Source organism: Vombatus ursinus, unplaced genomic scaffold (genome assembly GCF_900497805.2).
Source record: "Vombatus ursinus unplaced genomic scaffold, bare-nosed wombat genome assembly UNPS02014864.1, whole genome shotgun sequence".
NCBI classification, from domain to species: Eukaryota; Metazoa; Chordata; class Mammalia; order Diprotodontia; family Vombatidae; genus Vombatus; species Vombatus ursinus.
Window position 1 is genome coordinate 13,108,378 of NW_020954642.1, and position 23,223 is coordinate 13,131,600.

Below are 23,223 nucleotides of genomic sequence, written 5' to 3' on the forward strand. Positions count from 1 at the left end.
TGATATGCAGTAATAGATAAATGCATAATAAATGCTTGTTTCCTTCCTTCCATGTTCTTTTTCCTATTAACCCATATTTCTCTTTACTAATTTACCTTTATTTGGATTTATTTAGCTGTGATTCTATTAATTCATCTGTATCTGGATTTACTTTTCTCTATATCTCCACAGTAGAATGTAAGCTTAATGAAACTATTATTTTTTAATTGCTAGTATAGTGGTTTTGAAATAGTAGACATGCAGTAAATGTTCTGTAAAATTTAATTTATATTACTGACCTCTTGTTCCTCCATATATACACGCATACATAATTACACAATACTCCATCTGTTTATATATAAATGTATGTATATATATATATATGTATGTATATATATATATATACTTATATTCACACACATATATAGTATGGATATGAATAATTGGTAATTTCAGTGCTGTATTACTAAGTATGTAAATTATTTTGAGGAGTATTTTAATTTTAGTATGTTGGCTTGTCCCAGTTATGGACATTGAATATCCAATTGTTTGAGTGTTCTTTTATCTCCTTGAAAAACAAGTACTTTGTGATAGTAATTATATCATCCTTCATGAGTCTTAGTAGTTATTCCCTAGATACTTAATGATTTTTGTTGCAGTTTTGTTTGTTTCTTCTAGGGAGTTCTATTTTTTTTTCTGTCAGATTATAAAAAAACTAATAATTTAATTGGTTTAGTACAGATGTAATCTGTATTGCCATTTCATGACATTTCATAAATTAAAACAGTCCTTCTTACTCAGGGGAAAAATAAAACATTTTCTTAATTATTTATTTCTTTAACCTCTATGTTAGTTTTCCTCAAATATTTTTACTCTGGGTTTTTCTCTTTCTCTCATTAAAAAACAAGGCAAAAATCCTTTTATTGATGATTTTTAAAAATAGTATGTCATGGTATCCTCTATTTGTATCTCTATCTCTCTCTATTTACAAACATACACACACACACACACACATACACACTCTAAATGCTCTTTACAACAACAAAAAAAACAATTAAGAAAAATAATGACCATGCCTGCCATGCTATGCAGCATTTTGCTTCTGTAACTACTAAGTTCTTTTCCAAAAGTAGAGCAATGTGTTTTATTATCTGTTTGGGTCCAAGGTTGATCACTACAATTAATCTGAGTTCAGCTAATTTTTAGTGATATTTATGTCACTCTAGTCAATGCTGTTAATAGTTAATAATGACATATTATGTTTATTTCACTTTGCTTTAGTTCTTACAAATCTTTCCATTTTTCCTGAAACACACACACTCACATGTACATATATACATATGTATTTGTCCTCTTTTATAGCATGACAATTTTATATTACATGCTTTAGCCATAATATGTTTATACCTCCACTGAATGAGTACCCTCTCTGTTCTAAGGGTTTATTTTTTTGGTTTTGCTCTTTGAAAAATGATGGTATGTGCTGACTTTTCTTTCTGCTTTTGAACATTTTGTGGTACAACTCCCATTATTTTTCCTCTCCTTGGTTTTATTCTCTTATGTTCTTTGGCATATCTATTGATATATTCAGGTGATACAAGAGAACTGGGCTTAGTTATGGCCACTTAAACATCTTATTAGAATTTTCTTTTTTTTTTCTTTAGTCGACTGCATCTTCCTGATAATGCAACTGACTAAAATGTAAATAGAATGCAATATCTCACTGTGTTCAGTGTGTTGGTCATAAACATGCATACACACATATAAAACAACAACAACTACCTTTGATTAGGCAGCCTGAAAACTTTCTTCCTTCTCTCTTATTGAGTATATCAATAAATATAATATACAATCTTTCTGCAACCATAGTGAACTATTTACAAATTGTCTAGCTTTCAGTCTCAAGGGGTACATAAGCTGTAGGTATCTAAGTTCACCAAAGGAGTTTGCTTCTGTCATAGAGTGTGGCCTACCCAGAGGTAAACATAGAGGGTAAAGAAATAAATAATTAAGAAAATGTTTTATTTTTCCCCTGAGTAATAAGGACTGTTTTAATTTATGAAGTGTCATGTAATGGCACTACAGATTCCATCTGTACTAAACCAATTAAATTATTAGTTTTTTTTTAATCTGACAGAAAAAAAATAAGAGAACTCCCTAGAAGAAACAAACAAAACTGCAACAAAATTCATTAAATATCTAGGGAATAACTACTAAGACTCACAAAGGATGATATAATTACTATCACAAAGTACTTGTTTTTCAAGGAGATAAAAGAACACTCAAACAATTGGATATTCAATGTCCATAACTGGTTACTGCCCAATTCTTGGCAGGAGATTTCTCTTCATTTACAAATTACACATTGCTGTAAACTTCCCTTAGAAGGATCTAAACAAACTCATTTCAAGCATTGCCTAGAGTCAAGTATATCAGTATGTCCCTTCATTTATAAGTATCCAATCAGTGAACATGCTATCAGAGGAAACTGAAATATTTTTGTGCATGGCATGTGTATTGTTTTGAGGAGTATTTTATTTTTAGTATATTGGCTTGTACCCTCAATAGAGGGTACAAGTTCTGAATGTATGCTGCAGATTCTACCAAGCCTATAAAGGAAAATATTAGTAATGATGAAGAAAGCATGTGACACAATCACTTCCAGTATTATCCTAGCAATCTCAAAATTATAGTCATGGAGAAGAAAGTTGTTGTAGATAAACAAATTAAATAACTTATCTTTCTCTAAGGTAATTCAACAAACAAAGTGTTGTAGATGTGCAGACAAAAATCCAACAGTCCCTACAATTAAGACAAAATCAAATTATAAAATATTTGATCAATAGTGACCTCAGAGAAAATCTAGTATATCATTCTTCTTTTACAGGAAAAGAAAATGATATTCGGAGAGAGAAAGTAAATTGCCTTTTTTCTTAGAGAAATGAAACCAAGTTTATTGCTAATTCCACTATACAAAATTAGACTATAAAATCTTTCTTTCCTTTCATCAATATCATCCCATATTATATGTTATCAAATCCCTCCCTGATCTTCATTTCAAGGTTCTAACATACTATCGATTAAGATTACTTCTAATCCTATGTTCCAATGCCTCTTCAGTTTTGACATTCTGTGACTTTGAATCTATGAAAACAAAGAATTTAAAGGTGAAAAATCCACTCATTTTTTGTTCTTAGCATGTAATGTCAAAGTAACCAGCAATTCAGTGCAAAGGGCAGACAATTTTTCAAAAGTTAAGAGTGGCTTCACAGATATACTAGTCAGTCATTTTAAATGCCAATGAATATGCTGGTACCTCATAGATATAACTCCAGACCTATTATATGCCTGAGAGGTTCTGAATTCCCTTAACTTTGTTCTGGCACCTCTTAGCTCACATGGTATATCTATTATTTGCCTTAAGCTTAAGAAGCCCTTTCTCCCACATATTAATTGAAACCTATTTAATACCTACAAAATATTTCAACCAAATGCTGAAAGAGTTGGGGTCAATGAAAATGTATTTTCAATGTCAACTTGTACTTCACTCATCCTGTTCCAGGGGCAAGCTTTTTTAAGTATCTATCGTTCTCATACAACATGAGTATATTGGTGACACCTCACCTTTAACTATGTGCAATGAAAAAGAATAGATAGGTCTATGGATATGATGTTAAATCATTAAAATTTCTTAGCTTTCCCTGAACATGTGCCTTTGGCACTCAGAGCCTAGAAAATTAGGATCCAAGATTACAGATGCTATAGAGTTTGGAAGACTGAGAACCAGGGATGTAGAATAAAAAAACGAGAGACAGAGAGAGAGAGAGAGAGAGAGAAATGAGTAAGCTGGAAGAGATCTTAGAGAAGAAAATCAAAAAGCTAGAAGGGACTTTTGAGGTCAACTATACTAAGATCCTCATTTTGTAGATGAATAATCTAAGGCTCCAAGTGCACAGGGGACTTGCCCATATTAATATATCTAGCAAATGAATTGTGGCTTAAACTCAGGACTTTATGATAAAAAGGCAGATACTCCTTTCTCTACAAACTGAGTCTGAACAGACCTGGATTAATTATTAACTATTAATTTGGTTAGCTGGGGTCAAGTTTATGAACGTTTTAATAAAATATTTATAGGATAAACTGAGTCATTCAATGTATACTATATGAGGAAACTAAGGCCCAAATTCATATATACATATATTTTTTTTTCTTTAGCTCATATGACTAGAAAATAATAGATATGGAATTCAAACATAATTCCTTGGACTTAAATTTAGTGTCATCTACTATATAATGATGAGAAGATTCAGCAAGTTTAAGTGGGAAAAAATAAAAGAAAATCTAACTTTGAGCAACCTAAGTCAAGATCTCTGAGTCAGAAAAGGAACTTTTCAGGATTTATCACCTCCAAACCATGTTTTCTAGATTCAAGGTAGCATCATTTTGAGGCTTTTGATGAGTCATATCCTGACACTATGAGATATGTAGAAATATTTTGATTCTTACTCTTTTACAGATAAGAAAATAAGGCAGCCATTTGTAGAAGATCATGTAGCTATTAAGAGCTAGAGAATCAGGATTTGACCCTAAGACCTCTGGAGACAAGTCTAGTTTTCTTTCCATTGTCCTGCACATAATTACAATCCATCTCCCAGCCTCAGTTTCTTCATAGAGAAAATGGAGAAGTGGCCCTAGATGATTCCTAAGTCCTCGTCTTATCCTATAATAATACTATGTAAAGGGCTGTGAATTTTATTAATTACAAGGGATATTTTTTTTTCATATGGATGTACTCATTTGACTTCTAATCTGGCCTCAGGCAGTAGCTATGTAACCCTGAGCCTGTCACTTAACCCTGTTTGCCTCAAATTCCTCATCTGTGCAATAAGCTGGAGAAGGAAATGGCAAACCACTTTAGTATCTTTAACAAGAAAACCTCAAATGGGGTCACAAAGACTCAAGACACAACTGAATACTGAACAACAACCACACACACACACACACACACACACACACACACACGCACACACAATCATTTACTGTAGTTACAACATTTGTGCTTACCTATTCATACTCTTACCACTTGCTTGATTTCCATGAGTTCAGAAGAAAGATTTTAGGGTTACTTCTGTGTTTCTCATCAGAAGATCTGCCTTCAAGTTCCAACTCCAACTCAAATTGTTTGGCCTTGAACAAATAACCATGTCTCCATAACCATCTTGGAGGAGAGAGGTGGAGACAACACTACTAAAACCTCTGTCTTTTTTTTTGCATTTTGTTTAAGTTTTTCTGCAAGTATTCATGAGATATTTTTACCAGGTATAATAGAAACTCACTGCAGTCTATGGGAATTCAATATGATTATTTTTTCTTGTTTGGCTTTTTAATTTTTATTGAGTGTTCTTTATTATTAATTTTGCCAGAGAATATATATGAACACAAGGATTTGAGGTACCCACAGAGAGATATACACACACATATATGTATGTTTATTTCTTTTATTTGTTTTTGTTTCTTGCTTCCCAAAGAGTCACTAAAGGTCACTGAAAAACAGCATATAGCCTGAAATAGTTTGTAGATATTAAATATTTTTGTTACTATCAACTTCTTTTATTCCTTTCTTGGAAACTGAATTTTGGAGTAGAAATGTACTGCATTTGGCATCAGAATGCACGAGTTCAAATACAGGCTTTCTCATTTACCATCTGTGTGACCTTGGACAAGTCACATATTATCTCCAAACTTAAAAGCTAGAAAGGTCCTGTTCTATATCATTAAAATATTTATATAAAATGTGTGTCCCTTGGATTAATTTTAAACTAAAGATACATTTTCCTTTTTCTCTCTTTATTTCTAGTCTGCAGCACTTTTATTTTTCTTATTAATACTTAATATGTGCTTAAACAATGAAAAATTAATTGTCAAAGTATTAGGATTCTCATACATAATCCACATGCCATGCACAAAAATATTTCAGTTTCCTCTGATAGCATGTTCACTGATTGGATACTTATAAATGAAGGGACATACTGATATACTTGACTCAAGGCAATGCTTGAAATGAGTTTGTTTAGATCCTTCTAAGGGAAGTTTACAGCAATGTGTAATTTGTAAATGAAGAGAAATCTCCTGCTAAGAATTGGGCAGTTAGCCAAAGAAGTTAGCATTTCAAATGAAGAAAATGAATTAACCATAGATGCCTGAGAAGTGCTACATTGCACTTTATTGGAGAGAGGGAAAAAAACCCATGGAAATGTTGGATTTAGTGCTGGATATTGGTTTCACATCTGCCCTCCTTTTTTTGGATCAAATCACAGTGAGAAGAGACAGTATATTGTAGTATATAGATTGGTGACCTTGAGCAAAGGGTGTGCTGGTAAATGTTTAATAAACAACTGCCTAAATCAAGACAGACTTTGAAGTTTAATCTACATTGTTAACATTTTTTCCATCACTTTTAAAGTCTAGATGATCATCAAAATAATAGATCAAGCCCAGATATGTAACATGCTAATTCCCAAGGTGTAAATATTCAAACTGAAAATTTGACAAATCAGCTCCCTAGAGACCATACAAGCTGACTCCTGTACTCTCCTGTCTGGAAGCTAATATGATCTGGGTTCTAGCTCTGCCTCCTGTACTTACTTGCTGTTTGACCCTGGATAGGTCACTTAAATTCATAGTCCTCTAAACATGTCTCTAAGATTGTAAGTTTTCATACAAATGAAGATCCAGTCTTTATCCCTTTTCAAACAAGTTCAGCTTTTAAATTGCGCATGTTGATTATATTTTAATTATCTTGGATAAAAACAACAACACATCTCTTCTCCAAAGCATTTCAAAATTAATGTTTTCCTTTACAATAGCTCTATGAGATAAGTAACATTTCATGTTACTCTTACTTTGTAGAGGTAGAGGATGACTCAGGGAGGCAAAGATGTGTACAGACAACCCTGAAAATATATAAAAGGTAAATCCAAGACTTTAAAATTTGACTCCAAATCTAGGACACTTTTTTTCCCCATAGCACCATCTTGCCTTTGATATCAAGATCATCACCTTATTATCCTCATAATCCTTATCATCATCCAAAAGAATCACAATACCTGTCAGTAATCATTTTAAAATTTTTTTGGGGTGAAAGGAATTCATGACTGGAGATACAGATAAATGTATCCAATATATAGTTGGAAATGTGAAACTCATATTCACAAGAGAGGTGGTAGACAGATAGAGATTTGGGATTGCTTTTCTGAAGAAATGATAATGGAATGAGTTGAAAGATAATAAGATCAGTAATATTAAGAATAAAGAGAAAATGCAATACCTTGCAGAGGGAGGACAGATCCTAAGGAAAGTAGAGAAAATCAACAATGGAGAATGGAGAGAGATCAGAAAAAATAAGGAAAGAACTGGAAGAGGATTATATGATGGAAGCCAAAAATTAGAGAATAGCAAGAAGAAGGGGTTGGCCAACAGAATAAAAAACAGAGAGATCAAGGATTTTGAAAAAGGGCCATTTAATTTATCAAATAAAATAAATAATTGAGAGAAAGTATTCTCTTGAGTGGTGAAGTCAAACAGTGGAGGACTGATGGCCAGTGAGAAAATAGAGGCAGCAAAGGTAGACTTTTAAAAAAAATAGCATTTTCTTTCTTTTTCTTTTACATTTTTTTTACATTTGTTTTAAAAACTGAGTTTCAAATTCTCTCCTTTCCTCCCTCACTCCATCCTATTGAGAAGTCAAGCAATTCTATATAGCTTATATGTATGTAGTCAGGCAAAACATTTCCATAATAGTAATGTTGTGAAAGAAAACCTAGACAAACACAGAACAAGAAACCTCAGGAAAAATAAGGAAAGTTTAAGAGAAAGTATGCTACAATCTGTATTCAGACACCATCAGTTCTTTCTCTGGGAATGGTTAGCATTTTTCATAATAAGTTCTTCAGAGTTGTCTTGGATCATTGCATTGCTGAAAATAGCTAAGTCGTTCATAGCTGATCATCTTACAATGTTGTGACTACTTTGCACACGGTACATTTCACTTTGCATCAGCTCATGTAAGTCTTTCCAGGTTTTTCTGAGAGAATCCTGCTAATCATTTCTTATAGCATAGTAGTATTGCATCATAATTGCATACCACAATTAGTTCAGCCATTCCCCAGTTGATGAATGTCCCCTCGATTTCCAATTCTTTGTCACCAGAAAAGAGCTTCTATAGACATTTATGTATATATAAGTCCTTTACATTTTTTTTTAATCTCTTTTAGGAAATAGACCAAATAGTCGTATTCCTAAATCAAAGGGTGTGGATTATTTTATAGCCGTTTGGACATAGTTCCAAATTGTTCTAGTGGATGGTTGAATCACTTCATAACACCACCAATAATGCATTAGTGTCTCATTTTTCCCACATTCCCCTCCAACACTTGTCATTTTCATTTTATGTCCTATTAGCTAATATAACAGGTATGAGGAAATAACTCAGAATTGTTTTAATTTGCATTTCTCCAAACAATAGTGAGTTAGAGCACTTTTCACATGATTATAGTTAGCTTTGATTACTTTTCTGAAAACTGTTCATATATTTTGATCATTTATCAACAGCTCTTTTTTTTAAAAAATTTGACTCAGTTCTCTGTTTGAGAAATGAGTACTTTATCAGAGAAATTTGTTTCATCTTATTTTCACAGTTACTTGTTAACTGTATTTATCTAAATTTTCCCCCCATTGATTCTACTCTCTCTCAATTCACCTTTTCTGTTCTCAAAAGTGTTTTGCTCCTGACTACCCCTTCCCTCAATCTGCCCTCCTTTGTATCACACACCACCTTTCCATTATCCCTTTTTGCAACCTAGTCATATCCTTTGACCGTTTATCAATTGGAGAATGACTCGTATTCTTATAAATTTGACTTAGTTCTCTATGTATTTTAGAAATGAGGACCTTATCAGAAACACTGGTTGTAAAAATTATTTTCCAATTTTCTACTGTCCTTCTAATCTTGGATGCATTGGCTTTGTGTAAAATCTTTTCAATTGAATGAAATAAAAGTTATCCATTTTGCATTTTGTAATGTTCACTATCTCCTGTTTGCTCATGAATTCTTCTGTTCTCCATAAATCTGATAGGTAGATTATTCCTTGCTTACAGTATCAGCCTTTATATCTAAATCATGAACCTTTTTTTGATTTTATTTTGGTATATGGTGTGAGATTTTGGTCTATGCCTAGTTTCTGCCATACTCTTTTCCAGTTTTCCCATCAGTTTTTGTCAGATAGTGACTTCTTATCCCAGAGGCTGGGGTCCTTGGGTTTATCAAAGAGTAGATTACTATAGTCACTGACTACTGTGTCTAACATAACTAGACTATTCCACTGATCCACCACTCTATTTCTTAGCCATTACCAAGTAGTTTTGATGATTGCTGCTTTATAATACAATTTAAGATCTGGAATGTCTAGGCCACCTTACCTAGCATTTCTTTCCATTAATTCCCTTGATGTTCTGGTCCTTTTGTTATTCCAAATGAATCCTGCTATTTGTTCTTCCAAATGAATCTTCTTATTATTTTTTCTAACTCTATACAATAATTTTTTGGTAGTTTGATTGGTATGGTCCTGAATATATAATTTAGCTTAGATAGAATTGTCATTTTTATTATATTAGCTCAGCCTACCCATGAGCAACTGACGATTTTTCCAGTTCTTTAGATCTGACTTTATTTGTGTGAAAAGTGTTTTGTAGGACTTCCGCTTCTGAGAGCCAAGATAGCAGAGTAAAAAGGTAGTTGGTCTTACCCTCCCCTATCAACCTCTGAAAACCCAGAAAATATCACCCCAGAAAAAACCCTGGAAGAGTTGAACCAGAAGAAAGATGGAGTGTAGGAGTGCAGTAGCCCAGCTAGCTAGAGGGATTAACGGTAAAGGCCCCTCTTACCCTGGGGAAGGGGAGCAGTACAGAACTGGAAGTCACCCAGCCATCTAGTGGAAAGACCCACTTTAGCACACCAGGATGAGATTCTGGTGCCTCACCATACCACAGCAAACGAGTTTCCCAGTGCCTCAGCAAAAATAAGGGAAGCAGCACTACAAAGGGCCCCAGGCGGATAAGCACCCAGCAGCATTCATCTGAAAGGAGCTGAAGAAAGCAACCCAGAGTAGTCCAAAAGTTCCAGCCTTGTTGATTCCAGCCCAACACCAGGCAAGCTGTCAGAACCCTACAGCCTCCAACTGCCAACCAGGAGGAGATCCTGAAGCCCAGGTGGTCTAGCAGGCAAACACCAACAGCTGGACTTCCAAGTGTCTCAGTGAGGTTGGGCAAACTGGTGGAAACCAGCTCAGAAAACCACCAGGTGCCTCAGCATTCTACAGCAAAGGAGTCTCCCAGTGCCTCAACAGAACTAAGGGAGGTAGCACTGCAAAGGGCCCCAGGCAGATAAACACCTAGCAACACTCATCTAAAAGTAGCTGAACAAAGCTAAAGGAAAGGAAAAGCAGGCAACCCAGATTTGCCTGAAAGGCCGAGCCTTGCTGATTTCAGCCCAATACCAGGTGAGTTGCCAGAACCCTACAGCCTCCAATTGCCAACATAACAGGCCCCAGCACACAAAGCCAGTGATCAAGACCTTGGCTCCCAACACAAGAAGCTTGGGTCAGTGCCCTCTGCTCCCCAGCAGGAGAGCATAATCTCTTTAAAGGCCAGGGAATAAAGAAACACCATGAGTAAAAAGAAACATACAATAGATTCATATTATGAGAAGAGTGAAGATCAAGACAGAAATTCTGAAGAGGACAACATTGTCGTCAAACCCACATCTGCAACATCAAAAGTGAATATGAACTGATCTGAAGCCCAAAAAGCCTTCTCAGAAGAGCTCAAGAAGGATTTTAAAAGTCAAATGAGAGAGGTAAAGGAGTCCTTAAAAAGTACAATTGGCCAATTGGAAAAAAAAAAGTACACTGAAGAAAACAAGTCCCTAAAAAACACAATTGACCAACTGGATAAAAGTACACCGAAGAAAACAAATTCCTTAAAAATACAATTGACCAATTGGAGAAGAAAGTACAAAATCTAACAGAAGAAAACAATATGTTAAAAATTAGAATTGAACAAATGGAAACTAATGACTCTATGAGAGAGCAAGAATCAGTCAAACAGAAACAAAAAAATGAAAAAAATAGATGAAAATGTAAAATACCTCATGGGTAAAACAACTGACCTGGAAAATCAATCAAGGAGAGACAATTTAAAAATTATTGGCCGACCTGAAAAACATGATGAAAAAAAGAGCCTGGACTATATCCTTCAGGAAATCATAAAGGAAAATGGCCCTGAAGTCTTAGAACCAGAAGGCAAAACAACTATAGAAAGAATCCAATTTCTCTAACGAATATAGATGCAAAAATTGTAAACAAAATATTAGCAAATAGAACAGCAGATCTAAATAATTGGAAAAACATCAGTTGCTCATGGGTAGGCCGAACTAATATAATAAAAATGACAATTCTACCTAAGCTAATTTACTCATTCAGTGCCATACCAATCAAACTACCAAAAAATTATTTTATAGAGTTAGAAAAAATAATAACAAGATTCATTTGGAAGAACAAAAAGTCCAGAATATCAAGAGAACTAATGAAAAGAAATGCAGGGGAAGATGGCTTAACCATTCCAGATCTTAAATTGTATTATAAAGCAGCAATCATCAAAACTGCTTGATACTGGCTAAGAAATAGAGTGGTGGGTCAGTGGAATAGGTTAAATATGCAAGACACAGTAGTCAATGACTGTAGCAATCTATTATTTGATAAACCCAAAGACCCCAGCTTCTGGGATAAGAACCCCACTCTTTGGAAAAAATAAACTGCTGGGAAAATTGGAAAAGAGCACGGCAGAAACTAGGCATAGACCAAAATCTCACACCATATACCAAAATAAATTCAAAATAGGTTCATGATTTAGATATAAAGGCTGATACTATAAGCAATCTGGGAGAGCAAGGAATAGTTTACCTGTCAGATCTATGGAGAACAGAAGAATTCATGAACAAACAGGAGATAGAGAACATTATAAAAAGCAAAATAGATAATTTTGATTACATTAAATTGAAAAGTTTTCACACAAAGCCAATGCAGGTAAGATTAGAAGGAAGACAGAAAATTAGGAAAGAATTTTTACAACTAGTGTCTCTGATGAGTGCCTCTAAAATATATAGAGAAACAAGACAATTTTATCAGAATACAAGCCATTCCCCAATTGATAAATGGTCAAACAATATGAACAGCCACTTCTCAGATGAAGAAATTAAAGCCATCTATAGTCATATGAAAAAATGCTCTAAATCATTATTGATTAGAGAAATACAAATCAGAGCAACTCTGAGGTACCATATCACACCTATCAGATTGACCAGCATGACAAAACAGGAAAATGATAAATGTTGGAGACGATGTGGAAAAATTGGAATGCTAATGTATTGTTGGTGGAGTTGTGAAATGATCTAATCATTTTGGAGAGCAATTTGGAACTATCCCCAAAGGGCTATAAAAATGCGCATACCCTTTGACCCAGCAATAGCACTTCTAGGGCTATATCCCAAAGAAATCACACAAATGGGAAAAGGACCTACATGTACAAAAATATTCATAGCAGCTCTTTTTGTGGTGGCAAAGAATTGGAATTTGAGAGGATGCCCATCAATTGGAGAATGGCTGAGCAAATTGTGGTATATGAATGCGATGGAATACTATTGTGCTATAAGAAATGATGAACAGGCTGACTTCAGAAAAACCTGGAAAGCCTTGTATGTTCTGATGCTGAGTGAAGTGAGCAGAACCAAGAGAACGTTGTACACAATAACAGTCGTGCTGTGTGATGACTAATATTGATAAACTTAACCCTTCCTGGCAATACAAGGATCTAATACATCTCCAGTGACCTAGTGATGGAAAATGCTATCCACATCCAAAGAAAGAAATATGGAAGTTGAATTGCTATTTTTTTTCTCTTCTGTTGAGTTTTGTTTTCTCTTTCTCGTGGTTCCTCCCATTGGTTTTAATTTTTACTTACAACATTACTAATATGAAAATATGTTTAATATGGATGTATATGTATAGACTATATCAGATTGTGTGCTGTCTTGGTAAGGGTGGTGGGGAGGAAGGGGGAGAAAAATTTTAAACTCAAAAGCATATGGATGTGATTATTGATAAATCAAAATAAATTAATAAAAAAAAGAAAAGTGTTTTGTAATTGTGTTCATATAGTTTCTGGGTTTGTTTTGATAGGTAGACTCCTAAATATTTTATGTCCACAGTAAATTTAAATGGAATTTCTCTTTCTATCTCTTGCTGTTGGACTTTGTTGGCAATATACAGAAATGTCAATGATTTCTTTGGGTTTATTTTATAGCCCGCAACTTTTCTAAAGTTGTTCATTATTTCAAATAGTTTTTTACTTGATTTTCTAGGATTCTTTCAGTATAGCATCATATCATCTACAAGGAGAGATAGCTTTGTTTCTTCTTTGCCTAGTCTAATATCTACAATTTCTTTTTCTTCTCTTATTGCTAAAGCTAACTTTTCCAGTATAATATTGAACAACAGTGGTGATAATGGACATCCTTGTTTCACCCCTGATCTTACTGGAAATGCTTCTAGCTTGTCCCCATTACATATGATGTTTGCTGAAAGTTTTAGGTAGATGCTACTTACCATTTTAAGGAAGACTCCATTTATTCCTATGCTCTCTAGTATTTTTAATAGGAATGGGTGTTGTACTTTAACAAAAGCTTTTTCTGCATCTATTGAGATGATCCTGTGGTTTCTGTTAGTTTTGTTATTGGTATGATCAATTGTGCTGATAGTTTTCCTAATATTGAACCAGCCCTGCATTCCTGGTATAAATCCTACCTGGTCATAGTGCATTATTCTTGTGACAAGTTACTGTAACCTATTTGCTAATATTTTATTTAAAATTTTTGTACCTATATTCATTAGGGAAATGGGTCTATAATCTTCTTTCTCTGTTTTAACTCTTCCTGGTTTAGGTATCAGCACCATATTTGTATCATAAAAATAATTTGGTGAGACTCCTTCTTCAACTATTTTCCCAGATAGTCTATATAGTATTAGAAATAATTGTTGTTTAAATGTTTCATAGAGGTTGCTTATAAATCCATCTGCCTCTGGAGATTTTTCCCTAGGGAGTTTATCATAGGCTTGTTCAATTTCTTTTTCTGAGACGGGGTTATTTAAGTATTTTACTTCCTCTTCTGTTAATCTAGGCAATTTATATTTTTGTAAATATGTATCCATTTCACTAAGATTGTCAAATTTATTGGCATACAGTTGGGCAAAATAGTTCATAATTATTATTTTAATTTCCTCCTCCTTGGTAGTGGATTCACTGTTTTCATTTTTGATACTGGCTAAAGTGAGTCCAAGATGGGAGAGAAAGACAATGACGGCACGAACAATACATTAACTGATGTAACACCCTCAAATCTACGAAGCACATGTGTGGTCTCACTTGAGCCTCAGCACAACCCTGGGGGGGAAGGCACTGTAGATTTTAGCATTATCACTTTATAGAAGAGGACAAGTGAGGCTCGCAGAGATAAAGTGACCCGTCCAAGGTCATAGGGCTAGTAACTATCTGAGGTGGGATCTGAACCTCCAGCCTCCCTCGTCTCCAAAGCCAGAACTCTATGCTAAATAGACAGTCTCTCCAAAAATGGTTCAATGTCCGCAGTGTACAGTGTTCCAAGGGAAGGAAGGTCAGGCTGCCCCTTTTTATGTATGTAAGCATTTAGAGATATAAAACTTCCCTTAAGAACTGCTTTTACTGCATCCCTTAAGTTTTGGTATGTTGTCTCATTCTTGTAATTTTCTTGAATGAAGTTATTGATTGTTTCTATGATTTGTTGTTTGACCCAATCATTTTTTAGGATTAGATTATTTAGTTTCCATTATTTTTAATCTATATTTTCATGGCCCTTTATTACATATAATTTTTATTGCATCATGATCTTCATAGGACGCATTTAATATTTCTACCTTTCTGAATTGGATTGTGTGGTTTTTATGCCCTAGTACATGGTCAATTTTTGTGTATATGCCATGTACTGCTGAGAAAAAAGTATATTCCTTTCTATCCCCATTCAGTTTTCTCCAGAGGTCTATCATACCTACCTTTTCTAATGTTCTATTCACCTCCTTAACTTCTTTCTTGTTTATTTTGTGGTTAGATTTATCTAGTTCAGAGAGGGGAAGGTTGAGGTCCCCCACTAGTATAGTTTTGCTTTTTATTTCTTCCTGTAACTTCCTGAACTTATCATCTAAGAATCTGAATGCTATAACACTTGATGCATATATGTTTAGTAATGATATTACTTCATTGTCTGTGGTGACTTTTAGCAGGATCTCTTTTGATAAGATCTATTTTTGCTTTTTCCTTGTCTCAGATCAAGATTGTTATCCCCACTTTTCATCATTTAGCTGAAGCCTTTTACCTTTACCCTGTGTGAGTACCTCTGTTTCAAATGTGTTTTCTGTAAACAACATATTGTAGGATTATGTTTTTTAATTAAAAAACAATTCAAATTTTTTAAGGAATTATTTTTTTTCAGTTGTCTTTTGTATCTCTTTTTCTATTTGGCAAGTCTAATTTTTAAGGAGTTTTTTTTTCTACTGAATTTTATGCCTCTTTTTTCATTTGGCCAATTCTTTTTTTTTTTTTTGAGGCATTCTTCTCCTCATTGCCTTTTTGGACCATTTGATCTAGTCTGTTTTTTAAGGTATTATTTCTTTCTGCATTTTTTGTGTCTCTTTTATGAAGCTGTTGCCTTGTTTCGCATGATTTTCTTACATCACTCTCATTTCTCTTCCCAATTTTTCCTCTTCCTCTCTTACTTGATTTTCAATACCTTTTTTGAGCTCTTCCATGTTTTGCGACCAATTCATATTTTTCTTAGAGGCTTTAGTTGTACGATCTTTGATCTTGTCATCGTCTTCTGAGTGTGCGCTTTCACATTCCTTGTCATGATAGTAACTTTATATGATCAGAATTTTTTTCTGTTGTTTGCTCATTTTCCTAGCCTACTATTTGGCTTTTAACTCTGTTAAAGTAGGGTTCTGCTTCCAGGGTGGTGGGTGCACTGTCCCAAGCCTCAAGATTTTTATGTAGTTGTTTTCAGAGATATTTATGGGGGCTTGTAAGTTCTCAGTTCTTCTAAGATGGTGATCTAAGGAGAGGTGTTTCTTACTCTCCTGGCCTGTGATCTCATCTGTTAGTGACCACAAGCACTCTTTTCTGCCCTGGAACTATGAGGAGAGTCCCTGCTCACTGTGACAGTAAAGTCTGGTGTGCTAGTGCTCCTCCTCACCCTGAGACTGCCACTCAGAACTGTGACCTGGATCTGAGTATGGGCAAAGCAACAGAGTTCTGCCTCAATGCTAGCAAAGAAACACCTGTAGTCTCCTTCTGACCAGTTGTTCAACTTTCTTAATACCTGTGCTGTGGGAGCTCTGGAAGCAGCTGCTACTGCATTGGTCACTCACCAATCCTGCTCCTCATTTGCCTGGGCAGGGGCTAAACTGGCACTGCCTGGGTTGAACTGTATTCTACTCTCACTCAGTTGTGACAGATCTTTCCTGCTTACCCTCTAAGTTGTCTTTGGTGTCTATGAGTTGAGAATTCTAGAAAATGCCACTGATACCACTTATTCAGTTACCCTATGGCCTGCTCCTGGTTTGCCCAGTCAGGGCCTGTGCTGACATGGCCTGCACTGGACTGCACTCCTCTTACCCTGGTACAACAGACCTTTCCTTCTGACCTTCTAAGTTGTCTTAGACTCGAAAATTGTCTTTGTTTTTTGGTGGGTTCTGCTGTTCTAGAATTTGTTTAGAGACATTATTTAAAGTTATTTGGAGGGGTTTGGTGGAGAGCTCAGGTGCATTCCTGTCTTTACTCCACCATCTTGTCTTTGCCTCCCCTAGAATCTTCTTAATAGCAGTGAAGTAGTAAAAGATGAGAAAGGTACAGGATAATAGTTTGAGGATATGCCAAGGTTTTACTTTAAAAAAAAATGATTTTACAATGAAAATGACCTGAATTCTTATAGGTGGCAGGAATGGAGTCACTGGAGAAGCAGGGAAAAATGGCAAGAGGAAGAGAGAGTATATGTCTACCTCACTGACTAATTAGTCAGATTCCTAGGGCAGATGGCAAATAGCATCACTGATAAAAGTAGACGTAGTATTGTTGGTCAGGAGAAGATATTACTTATTATCCTCTTAAGCTAGAGAAAGGGACTAGAAGATAAAAAAAATGTTCTGAGGTGAGGAAGAAGAGAAATAAAGAAAAAAAGAACTTATAGGTGTTCTCTTTTTTTTTGTTTGTTTGTATTTAAGAGGAAAAGTTACTTGGTTATGGAGTTGGGACTTGGAGGGGAGAATATGTGAAGCATCTGTCCTGGGGAGTAAAATATTGTCAATTTGAAATGAATGGTAAAAGAATTATTGTGGAACAATGATGGCGCACTTGAATTTAGATAACATTAATCTATAATGGACCCAGCTACTGGGTTTATTGATCTCATGAATTCTAGCTTGGAAGAAGGAACATTGAATAGATCATTGTGAGACTGGAGCGGGGGGGGGGGGGAGAATCCAGTTCTGAAGACTGGAATGGTATTATTGTTGAAATTTCAAAGATATAAACAATTCAAAGGTAGAAGAAAGTCTCTCTTAGGTCAAATACATGACATTATGGTCATTTGTTCTTCACAATAGCAACTTTGTCGACCTGTTTAAATGGCGGGTTAAGACAGTGAAGTAAAATCAGGATGGAAGTGAAGGGAGAGACAGTTTGAGACAACACTGAGGTACTAGAGATGGCAGTGGAGCTAAAAGAAAGGTTCCTAAGAAATGAGATGGTGGGAGAGGTATAGTAAATTGCAGTGAGACAGAACTGTCAGGGTTCAGGATCACAGGTCTATAAAAGTTTGGAATGATGGATTCTACCCATAGAACTATTTTGGTTTCTTAAAGATATTTAGGCATTTATTTGACTTCCTGAGCATCTCTATGTCATACTCAAGCTTCACTTCCACCTCCACACTAAGAAACATTGAATCTATCCCCCACCTTGGGTTCTCATAGGAGTATCTACCCCTCCCTTTGCCATCTCATTTTAAAATGTGATATCTTCCCCCCTTAGTAAGTTATCTTTCTGTAGTCAGGGCCTTTCTTGCTTACTGGTATTTGAAACTCCTGTGCTTAGCATAGTTCCTGGCACAGAGTAATTATTTAATACATGATTATCTAATTATCTACATGATCTGTATGCTATGTTGTAAATCCTATGGAAACCCAGAAAATAGGTCATTCTATTTCCATGACATACTTTCTAACAAATAAATTTTGCCCTCTAACTCAGAGTGAGCCCAGGGTGTCCCCATTATAGATACAAATTTGCATCATTACAATAGAGGAAAAAAACATGTTTTCTAATGTTTCCTTTTAAATGAAACCAAGGTACAAATTTGTTAGATAAAAGGTTGTCAAAGTGAAGATGTTTGTACAGTGTTTGAAGGTATGTTTGGGGAAGGGGGGGACACTGACACTAAAAAGGATTTGGGTAGAGAGAAATCAGTATCCTCCCAACTAGGCAAGATGTTGTTGTTTTTTAACATGATTTGAAATGCTACTATGTTTGTCTCCTGCTTACTCTTGTTCCTATATAAGCAGAGGTAAAATCTCTCCAAATGCCACAAATAGAATGTCTCAGGTTCCCCACACAAGCACCCATGAAGTGAAAATTGGTACTTTGGCACAGTTCAATGGGTAAGTCAATTCAGTTAGTCAATTATTACATTCTACCTCCTGAGTTGTGTTTTCCCCCCTCTGTTATTGTTTACCACTGAATAAATATGTTCCTCTCTCCTGTGCTAGACACTGCAGACTCATTCACAGATCCCACTGGCTCCAGTGGGAAGCACATACATACATGGAGGGACTCATTTGGTTCTTGATTGAATCACTTGATTGCATGCGTATATGAGGCTTGCCTTCCATCTTTCAAGACCCAGGGATTGTTTTAGTTTGAAATGAAAGTGGTGCCTATGCATGGGGAGCTGGTTTAAGGAAAGAGACAGTTCTCCAGACTAAACAAAATAGTATTTCCTAAGAGATAAGATCAAAATCGAGTGTATATATTTTATGTCTCACAGGCAGTATGACTAGAAACATTTTGGAGAGTCAGCAGTATCTCCATTCAAACTCAACCTCTGATGCGTTGATGGTGAAACACTTGTGACTGAGTCACTTAACCCTACAGTGACTCAAGCAGTTCTCGAAGACTATACCTTTCAAAAAATGTTGGACCTACACTGATAGAGATTTCCTATGCCTATGAAATCACAGATCTAATCCTTCCCTATGGCACAGAACAGAGATTCTGAATCTCAGGTAGGTATATCTATGAGGGATGTATGAATATGGGAAAAATATTATAATTATGACTCTTTTTTTGCTTTTTGGTGAGGTCATTGGGGTTAAGTGACTTGCCCAGGGTCGTGCAGCTAGTAAATGTCAAGTGTCTGAAGCTGGATTTGAACTCAGGTACTCCTGACTCCAATGCCAGAGCTTTATCCACTGCACCTTCTAGCTGCCCATAATTATGACATTTTTAAAGTGTCCATTGTTATCACCAGACTACCAAAGGGGTCAATTTCTCTTTTTCCTCTATCTCTTTCTCTCTCTGTCTCTCTCTCTCTTTCTCCCTCCTTCCCTTCCTGCCTCCCTCTCTCCCTCCCCCCTCTCTTTCTCTCTCTCCTCTCTCCTGCACTCCTCCCTCCCTTACACACACACACACACACACACACACACACACACACAGAACTTGAGTCAGAGGAATTATGTGTTTAATAGGTGAATCATATGCGTGCATGTGTGTATTTGTGTTTGTGTATGTGTAATACTTGAAATCATTGATAGAAAATTGAGTTCAAATCATTTATAGGGTATTTATACTATATATTTATCAAGAGTGGGGGCGCAGATAGTTGGTACAGTTGATAGAGCAATGGGAACAATCAGGAATCTCATCTTTTTGAGTTCAAATCTGACCTCAAATTTTTTTAGCTGTGTGACTGGGAAAGTCACTTAACCCTGTTTGCCTTAGTTCCTCATCTATAAAATGAACTGGAGAAGGAAATGGCAAACACTCCAGTATCTTTGCCAAGAAAAGCCCAAATGGGGTCACAAAGAGGCAAATACAATTGAGATGGCTCAATAACAACAACAATATAGCAAAGGTATATATCAAGTTATTTCTCTGATCTATTTCATGATTTTTCAGGGTGATGAATCTTTGGGAGTCAGACTGCATCCCCTTAGGAAGGGTTGGGACAGATCTACTTGACATATTCTCAAATCAGGGTGGAGAGATTTGGGATGAACTAGTTAGTCAAGACTATTATGGGAACTGACCCTTGTTCTGGCCTATAAACTAGATTTCACTAACCTTTTTGAACCATCTCCTAGACAGCAAGAGAATGAAGAACAAAACTGAGATGGAGGAGGTATGTGTTGTGGGAAAGGGGGTTGAGTTGCTCCAGAGATGTGCTAATGGTTGCTTTGAAAAAGATCAAAATGGGAGTGCTCATATCCTGAACCCTATATTTAAAAAATCTAGCCCATGCTTAAAGTAATGGACTTTTTTATTTGTGCTGTTAGAGGGAAAGTCATGTGGGGGCAGCTAGGTGATGCAGTGAATAGAGCACTGGGCTTGGAATCAGGAAAACATGAGTTCAAATCTGTACTTAAACAGTTAGTATCTGTGTGACCCTGGATAACTGTTTGCCTCGGTTTCCTCATCCGTAAAATGGAGATAATAATCTCACCTACTTCCCAGGGTTGTTGTGAGGTTCAAATGAGATAATAATTATGAAACTCTTACCCCAATGTCTATTGCATAATAAAAGCTATTAAAAAGTTAATTTTTAATATTATCATTTGACTGAATATAAAACATTTGAGAGAGCAGGAGGCAGGAGTAAAAAAGAATGGGTACAAGGATAGCCTAATGATTTCCTTTGGGCTGGGATCTATACCTTCAAACTGTGGCAGCTCCTCAACTTTGTGCTTACCTTCATCAGTACTAAAGACTACAGAGAGTGATTAAAAAGAGCTAGAGAAGGGTTACATTTAGGGATATTGGCTCTTGCCAGGAAACCTCAGACAGTATCATGGAATCGTGAATTTCAGTTCATATAAGGAAAAAGTTCATGATGATGAACCAAGTCTCCTACATTCATTTCCTAATATGTTACTCAGAACAAAAGTCATGACTTGTCAAATAACAAAGCAGATGTACCACAAGAGAAGATGGGTTCTATTCAGGTGGGTGGGTAATTTGTTTCCTTTACAATGAAGGAGTTTTCATTCAGCTAGGAAGAAGGAAGTTGTTAACCTAGAAGCTGTCAGACATCAACCAAACAATTTTTTTTGTAACGTGCCAGGTAATGTGCTAAACACTGAATATACAAAAGTAAAATCAGAACAAATCCTATTTTCAAAGACTTTGCTTTCTAAAGAGAGACCACTTATTTACATTTTTTTGCAGATGTTTCAGTCAAGTATGCTTTTTTGTGATCCCATTTGAGATTTTCTTGGCAAAGATACTGAAGCGGTTTGCCATTTCCTTCTCCAGCTCATTTTATAGATGTATATACTGAGGCAAACAGGGTTAAGTGACTTGCCCAGGGTCACATAACTAGTAAGGTCTGAGGCCAGATTTTAACAATGGGCTTCCTGACTCCAGGACTGGTGCACTATCCACTGTGCTACCTAGCTGTCCTACATACACATAAGTATACACAAAGCAGACACAAGGGCACTTTGGATATGTGAGTGGGGTGGGATGGATGGGGTTCCAAGAAAGACAGGTGAAGAGAAAGGAGTACTAGGCAGAAGGTGATAATATAACTATAGAACAGATAATCTTTTGGACAGGGGCATGATGACAACTTGCTCTTTTTTTTTCTTCATTAAAACAGTATCTATTTATCTGTGTGTATACACACATATATGTATATATATATATACATATTCGTGTGTTTATATTTATAAGTGTATATGTGTGTATGCAATAATCTACTATAGACTGATGCCATATTTTACCCAATGGGAAACTCTGTTGCTTCCTTTTATAGGATGCAGAAGTCCTTGGTTAAAGTTCCAGATATCTTGACTCATCCTTCAAATGCAAAATGAGAGAGGCCGTAATTTATACAGTAAGAGGAATGCAGAATGGATATTCCTTTTAATAAGCCCCAGTCTCTCCCTAAAACAAAGGCCTACATTTGAAATATTCTTCTGGTGTTTTATGGCCATGAGTCACGAAACACTGCAATATAAAGAGATGAAAATTAGTATGATCCAGAGAGAAATGGAGATTCTCACCATGGTGGTGATTAGATTGTAACACATTCGGAAAAAAAAAAAAAAAGAAAAAGTATTTACCACAAAGGAGCAAGGGAAACAATGTCATCATACACATATATAGATATGTACATATGCATATCCATATATTTATGTGTATATATATATGCATATACATGCACAAATGTACATGCATGCGTATGTGCACGAGTGCATATATACATACATACACAGATGTATAGATGTATACATATGTGTATATACATATGCATATATACACATATATATGCCCATGCTTATGCATATACACCCATATGTAAATTATATAGACTTGTGTGCATATGCATACATGTATACACATATGCATGTACATATGTGTATATACATGTACATATGTGTACATGCATGCGTGTATTGGTAAGTGTGTGTATGTGTGTGTGTGTGAAGACAGGCTTTTCTCTTCAATTGGAGAAATTGAGAGATAACATATGCATAGCTTATACATTACCAATGAATTAATTTATCAATAAACATTTATTCAGCTCCTACTACATATTAAGCATTGCTAAGTACTGGGAGTACAACAGACAATCCCTCCTCTCAAGAAGTATACAATCTAATGGGGGACACAACGTGAAATTAAATACACAAAGCAAGCTACAGACAGAATAAATAGGAAATAATTAACAGAGGGAAGTCACCAAAATTAAGGGTCTTGGTGAAGGTCTTTAGCAGAAGAAGTATTTTCAGTTGGGACTTAAAGGAAGCTAGGGAGATCAGTAGGTGGAGC